The following is a 9,680-nucleotide window of genomic DNA, read 5'->3' as shown; positions in this document are numbered from 1 at the left end:
ATACAGACACTTACATACAGACTCTTACGTAAAGACACTTACATACAGACAATTACATACAGACACTTACATACAGACACTAAGACACTTACATACAGACACTTACATACAGACACTTACATACAGACACTCAGACACTTACATAGACACTTACATACAGACGCTTACATACACTTACGTACAGACACTGAGACACTTACATACATACACTTACACACAGACACTTACATACAGACACTTACATACAGACACTGAGACACTTACATACAGACACTTACATACAGACACTGAGACACTTACATACAGACACTTACATACAGACACTTACAAACAGGCACTTACATACAGACACTGAGACACTTACATACAGACACTTACATACAGACACTGAGACACTTACATACAGACACTGAGACACTTACATACAGACACTTACATAAAGACACTGAGACACTTACATAGACACTTACATACAGATGCTCACATACAGACACTGAGACACTTACATACAGACACATACAGACGCTGAGACACTTACATACAGACACTTACATACAGACACTTACATACAGACACGAAGACACTTACATACAGACACTTACATACAGACACTTACATACAGACACTTACATACAGACACTTACATACAGACACTTACAAACAGACACTTACACACAGAAACTTACACACAGACACTTACATACAGACACTTACAGACACTTACATACAGCCACCTACATACAGAGACTTACATACAGACACATACAGACACTTACATACACACACTTACATACAGACACTGAGATATTTACATACAGACACTTACATACAAACACTTAACATACCGACACTTACATACAGACACTTACATAGAGACACTTACATACAGACACTTACTTAGACACTTACTTACAGACACTGAGACACTTAAATACAGACACTTACATACAGACACTTACATACAGACACTTACAAACACACACTGACATACAGACACTGAGACTTACATACAGACACTTACATACAGACATTTACATACAGACACTTACAGACATACAGACACTTACATTTACATACAGATACTGAGACACTTACATACAGACACTTACATATAGACACTTTTATACACACACTTACATACAGACACTTACATACAGGCACTTAGATAGACACTTACATACAGACACTTACATACTGACACAAACAGACTCTGAGACACTTACATACAGAAACTTACATACAAACACTTACATACAGACACTTACATACAGACACTTACATACAGACACTTACATACAGACTCTTACATAAAGACACTTACATACAGACACTTAGACACTTACATACAGACACTTACATACAGACTCTTACATAAAGACACTTACATACAGACACTTAGACACTTACATACAGACACTTACATACAGACTCTTACATAAAGACACTTACATACAGACAATTACATACAAACACTTACATACAGACACTAAGACACTTACATACAGACACTTACATACATACACTTACATACAGACACTGAGACACTTACATACATATACTTACATACAGACACTTACATACAGACACTGAGACACTTACATACAGACACTTACATACAGACACTGAGACACTTACATACAGACACTTACATACAGACACATACAGACGCTGAGACACTTACATACAGACACTTACATACAGACACTTACATACAGACACGAAGACACTTACATACAGACACTTACATACAGACACTTACATACCGACACTTACACACAGACATTTACATACAGATACTTGCATACAGACACTTACATACAGACACTGAGACACTTACATACAGACACTTACATACAGAAACTTACATAGAGACACTGAGATACTTACATACAGACACTTACATACAGACAATTAACATACGGACACTTACATACAGACACTTACATACAGACACTTACATACAGACACTTACATACAGACACTGAGACACTTACATACAGACACTTACATACAGACACTTACATACAGACACTGAGATATTCACATACAGACACTTACATACAAACACTTAACATACAGACACTTACATACAGACACTTATATACAGACACTTACTTAGACATTTACTTACAGACACTGAGACACTTAAATACAAACACTTCCATACAGACACTTACATACAGACACTTACAAACACACACTGACATACAGACACTGAGACTTACATACAGACACTTACATACAGAAACTTACATAAAGACATTTACATAAAGACACTTACATAGATACTGAGACACTTACATACAGACACTTACACACAGACACTTATATACAGACACTTACATATAGATACTTACATAGAGACACTTACATACAGAAACTTACATACAGACACTTACATACAGATACTTACATACAGACACTTACAGACACTTACATACAGCCACTTACATACAGACACTTACATACAGACACTTACATACAGACACTTACATACAGACACATACAGACACTTGTATACAGACATTTACATACAGACCCTAAGACACTTACATACAGACACTTACACACAGACACTTACATACAGACGCTGAGACACTTACATACAGACACTTACATACAGACGCTGAGACACTTACATACAGACACTTACATACAGACACTTACATACAGACACTGAGACACTTACATACAGACACTTACATACAGACACTTACATACAGACACTTAGACATTTACTTAGAGACACTGAGACACTTAAATACAAACACTTACATACAGACACTTACATACAGACACTTACAAACACACACTGACATACAGACACTGAGACTTACATACAGACACTTACATACAGACACTTACATACAGACACTTACATAAAGACATTTACATACAGATACTGAGACACTTACATACAGACACTTACATACAGACACTTACATACACACACTTACATACAGACACTTACATACAGGCACTTACATACAGACACTTACATAGACACTTACATACAGACACTTACATACTGACACAAACAGACACTGAGACACTTACATACAGACACTTACATACAGACACTTACATACAGACACTTACATACAGACACTTACATACTGACACTGTGACACTGACATACAGACACTTACATACAGATACTTACATAGAGACACTTACATACAGAAACTTACATACAGACACTTACATACAGATACTTACATACAGACACTTACAGACACTTACATACAGACACTTACATACAGACACTTACATACAGACATACAGACACTTACATACAGACACTTACACTCAGACCCTAAGACACTTACATACAGACACTTACACACAGACATTTACATACAGATACTTACATACAGACACTTACATACAGACACTTACATACAGACACTGAGACACTTACATACAGACACTTACATACAGAAACTTACATACAGACACTGAGATACTTACATACAGACACTTACATACAGACACTTAACATACAGACACTTGCATACAGACACTTACATACAGACACTTACATACAGACACTGAGATATTCACATACAGACACTTACATACAAACACTTAACATACAGACACTTACATACAGACACTTACATACAGACACTTACTTAGACATTTACTTACAGACACTGAGACACTTAAATACAAACACTTACATACAGACACTTACATACAGACACTTACAAACACACACTGACATACAGACACTGAGACTTACATACAGACACTTACATACAGACACTTACATACAGACACTTACATACAGACACTTACATACAGATACTGAGACACTTACATACAGACACTTACATACAGGCACTTACATACACACACTTACATACAAACACCTACATACAGGCACTTACATACAGACACTTACATAGACACTTACATACAGACACTTGCATACTGACACAAACAGACACTGAGACACTTACATACAGACACTTACATACAAACACGTACATACAGACACTTACATACAGACACTTACATAGAGACACTTACATACAGACCCTTACATACAGACACTTAGACACTTACATACAGTCACTTACATACAGACTCTTACATAAAGACACTTACATACAGACACTTAGACACTTACATACAGACACTTACATACAGACTCTTACATAAAGACACTTACATACAGACAATTACATACAGACACTTACATACAGACACTAAGACACTTACATACAGACACTTACATACAGACACTTACATACAGACACTGAGACACCTACATAGACACTTACATACAGACGCTTACATACACTTACATACAGATACCGAGACACTTACATACATATACTTACATACAGACACTTACATACAGACACTTACATACAGACACTGAGACACTTACATACAGACACTTCCATACAGACACTGAGACACTTACATACAGACACTTACATACAGACACTTACATACAGACACTTACATACAGACACTGAGACACTTACATACAGACACTTACATACAGACACTGAGACACTTACATACAGACACTTACATACAGACACATACAGACGCTGAGACACTTACATACAGACACTTACATACAGACACTTACATACAGACACGAAGACACTTACATACAGACACTTACATACAGACACTTACATACAGACACTTACACACAGACATTTACATACAGATACTTGCATACAGACACTTACATACAGACACTGAGACACTTACATACAGACACTTACATACAGAAACTTACATAGAGACACTGAGATACTTACATACAGACACTTACATACAGACAATTAACATACGGACACTTACATACAGACACTTACATACAGACACTTACATACAGACACTGAGACACTTACATACAGACACTTACATACAGACACTTACATACAGACACTGAGATATTCACATACAGACACTTACATACAAACACTTAACATACAGACACTTACATACAGACACTTATATACAGACACTTACTTAGACATTTACTTACAGACACTGAGACACTTAAATACAAACACTTCCATACAGACACTTACATACAGACACTTACAAACACACACTGACATACAGACACTGAGACTTACATACAGACACTTACATACAGAAACTTACATAAAGACATTTACATAAAGACACTTACATAGATACTGAGACACTTACATACAGACACTTACATACAGACACTTACATACAGACACTTACATACAGACACTTACATACAGACACGAAGACACTTACATACAGACACTTACATACTGACACTTACATACAGACACTTACATACAGATACTTACATACAGACACTTACAGACACTTAAATACAGCCACCTACATACAGAGACTTACATACAGACACTTACATACAGACACTTACATACAGACACATACAGACACTTAGATACAGACACTTACATACAGACACTGAGACACTTACATACAGACACTTACATACAGACACTGAGATATTTACATACAGACACTTACATACAAACACTTAACATACCGACACTTACATACAGACACTTATATACAGACACTTACATAGAGACACTTACATACAGACACTTACTTAGACACTTACTTACAGACACTGAGACACTTAAATACAGACACTTACATACAGACACTTACATACAGACACTTACAAACACACACTGACATACAGACACTGAGACTTACATACAGACACTTACATACAGACACTTACATACAGACACTTACATAAAGACATTTACATACAGATACTGAGACACTTACATACAGACACTTACATACAGACACTTATATACACACACTTACATACAGACACTTACATACAGGCACTTACATACAGACACTTACATAGACACTTACATACAGACACTTACATACTGACACAAACAGACACTGAGACACTTACATACAGACACTTACATACAAACACTTACATACAGACACTTTCATACAGACACTTACATACAGACACTTACATACAGACCCTTACATACAAACACTTAGACACTTACATACAGACACTTACATACAGGCTCTTACATAAAGACACTTACATACAGACACTTAGACACTTACATACAGACACTTACATACAGACTCTTACGTAAAGACACTTACATACAGACAATTACATACAGACACTTACATACAGACACTAAGACACTTACATACAGACACTTACATACAGACACTTACATACAGACACTCAGACACTTACATAGACACTTACATACAGACGCTTACATACACTTACATACAGACACTGAGACACTTACATACATACACTTACACACAGACACTTACATACAGACACTTACATACAGACACTGAGACACTTACATACAGACACTTCCATACAGACACTGAGACACTTACATACAGACACTTACATACAGACACTTACATACAGACACTTACATACAGACACTGAGACACTTACATACAGACACTTACATACAGACACTGAGACACTTACATACAGACACTGAGACACTTACATACAGACACTTACATAAAGACACTGAGACACTTACATAGACACTTACATACAGACGCTCACATACAGACACTGAGACACTTACATACAGACACATACAGACGCTGAGACACTTACATACAGACACTTACATACAGACACTTACATACAGACACGAAGACACTTACATACAGACACTTACATACAGACACTTACATACAGACACTTACATACAGACACTTACATACAGACACTTACAAACAGACACTTACACACAGAAACTTACACACAGACACTTACATACAGACACTTACAGACACTTACATACAGCCACCTACATACAGAGACTTACATACAGACACATACAGACACTTACATACACACACTTACATACAGACACTGAGATATTTACATACAGACACTTACATACAAACACTTAACATACCGACACTTACATACAGACACTTACATAGAGACACTTACATACAGACACTTACTTAGACACTTACTTACAGACACTGAGACACTTAAATACAGACACTTACATACAGACACTTACATACAGACACTTACAAACACACACTGACATACAGACACTGAGACTTACATACAGACACTTACATACAGACATTTACATACAGACACTTACATAAAGACATTTACATACAGATACTGAGACACTTACATACAGACACTTACATACAGACACTTTTATACACACACTTACATACAGACACTTACATACAGGCACTTAGATAGACACTTACATACAGACACTTACATACTGACACAAACAGACTCTGAGACACTTACATACAGAAACTTACATACAAACACTTACATACAGACACTTACATACAGACACTTACATACAGACACTTACATACAGACCCTTACATACAAACACTTAGACACTTACATACAGACACTTACATACAGACTCTTACATAAAGACACTTACATACAGACACTTAAACACTTACATACAGACACTTACATACAGACTCTTACATAAAGACACTTACATACAGACACTTAGACACTTACATACAGACACTTACATACAGACTCTTACATAAAGACACTTACATACAGACAATTACATATAAACACTTACATACAGACACTAAGACACTTACATACAGACACTTACATACATACACTTACATACAGACACTGAGACACTTACATACATATACTTACATACAGACACTTACATACAGACACTGAGACACTTACATACAGACACTTACATACAGACACTGAGACACTTACATACAGACACTTACATACAGACACATACAGACGCTGAGACACTTACATACAGACACTTACATACAGACACTTACATACAGACACGAAGACACTTACATACAGACACTTACATACAGACACTTACATACAGACACTTACACACGGACATTTACATACAGATACTTGCATACAGACACTTACATACAGACACTGAGACACTTACATACAGGCACTTACATACACACACTTACATACAAACACCTACATACAGGCACTTACATACAGACACTTACATAGACACTTACATACAGACACTTGCATACTGACACAAACAGACACTGAGACACTTACATACAGACACTTACATACAAACACGTACATACAGACACTTACATACAGACACTTACATAGAGACACTTACATACAGACCCTTACATACAGACACTTAGACACTTACATACAGTCACTTACATACAGACTCTTACATAAAGACACTTACATACAGACACTTAGACACTTACATACAGACACTTACATACAGACTCTTACATAAAGACACTTACATACAGACAATTACATACAGACACTTACATACAGACACTAAGACACTTACATACAGACACTTACATACAGACACTTACATACAGACACTGAGACACCTACATAGACACTTACATACAGACGCTTACATACACTTACATACAGATACCGAGACACTTACATACATATACTTACATACAGACACTTACATACAGACACTTACATACAGACACTGAGACACTTACATACAGACACTTCCATACAGACACTGAGACACTTACATACAGACACTTACATACAGACACTTACATACAGACACTTACATACAGACACTGAGACACTTACATACAGACACTTACATACAGACACTGAGACACTTACATACAGACACTTACATACAGACACATACAGACGCTGAGACACTTACATACAGACACTTACATACAGACACTTACATACAGACACGAAGACACTTACATACAGACACTTACATACAGACACTTACATACAGACACTTACACACAGACATTTACATACAGATACTTGCATACAGACACTTACATACAGACACTGAGACACTTACATACAGACACTTACATACAGAAACTTACATAGAGACACTGAGATACTTACATACAGACACTTACATACAGACAATTAACATACGGACACTTACATACAGACACTTACATACAGACACTTACATACAGACACTGAGACACTTACATACAGACACTTACATACAGACACTTACATACAGACACTGAGATATTCACATACAGACACTTACATACAAACACTTAACATACAGACACTTACATACAGACACTTATATACAGACACTTACTTAGACATTTACTTACAGACACTGAGACACTTAAATACAAACACTTCCATACAGACACTTACATACAGATACTTGCATACAGACACTTACATACAGACACTGAGACACTTACATACAGGCACTTACATACACACACTTACATACAAACACCTACATACAGGCACTTACATACAGACACTTACATAGACACTTACATACAGACACTTGCATACTGACACAAACAGACACTGAGACACTTACATACAGACACTTACATACAAACACGTACATACAGACACTTACATACAGACACTTACATAGAGACACTTACATACAGACCCTTACATACAGACACTTAGACACTTACATACAGTCACTTACATACAGACTCTTACATAAAGACACTTACATACAGACACTTAGACACTTACATACAGACACTTACATACAGACTCTTACATAAAGACACTTACATACAGACAATTACATACAGACACTTACATACAGACACTAAGACACTTACATACAGACACTTACATACAGACACTTACATACAGACACTGA

The sequence above is a fragment of the Petromyzon marinus genome, unplaced genomic scaffold (assembly GCF_048934315.1).
Source record: "Petromyzon marinus isolate PM22_M1 ecotype Great Lakes invasive population unplaced genomic scaffold, UKy_Petmar_22M1.pri1.0 PM_G_Scaffold_4, whole genome shotgun sequence".
Lineage (NCBI taxonomy): Eukaryota > Metazoa > Chordata > Hyperoartia > Petromyzontiformes > Petromyzontidae > Petromyzon > Petromyzon marinus.
Note: the sequence above shows the minus strand (reverse complement) of the source record.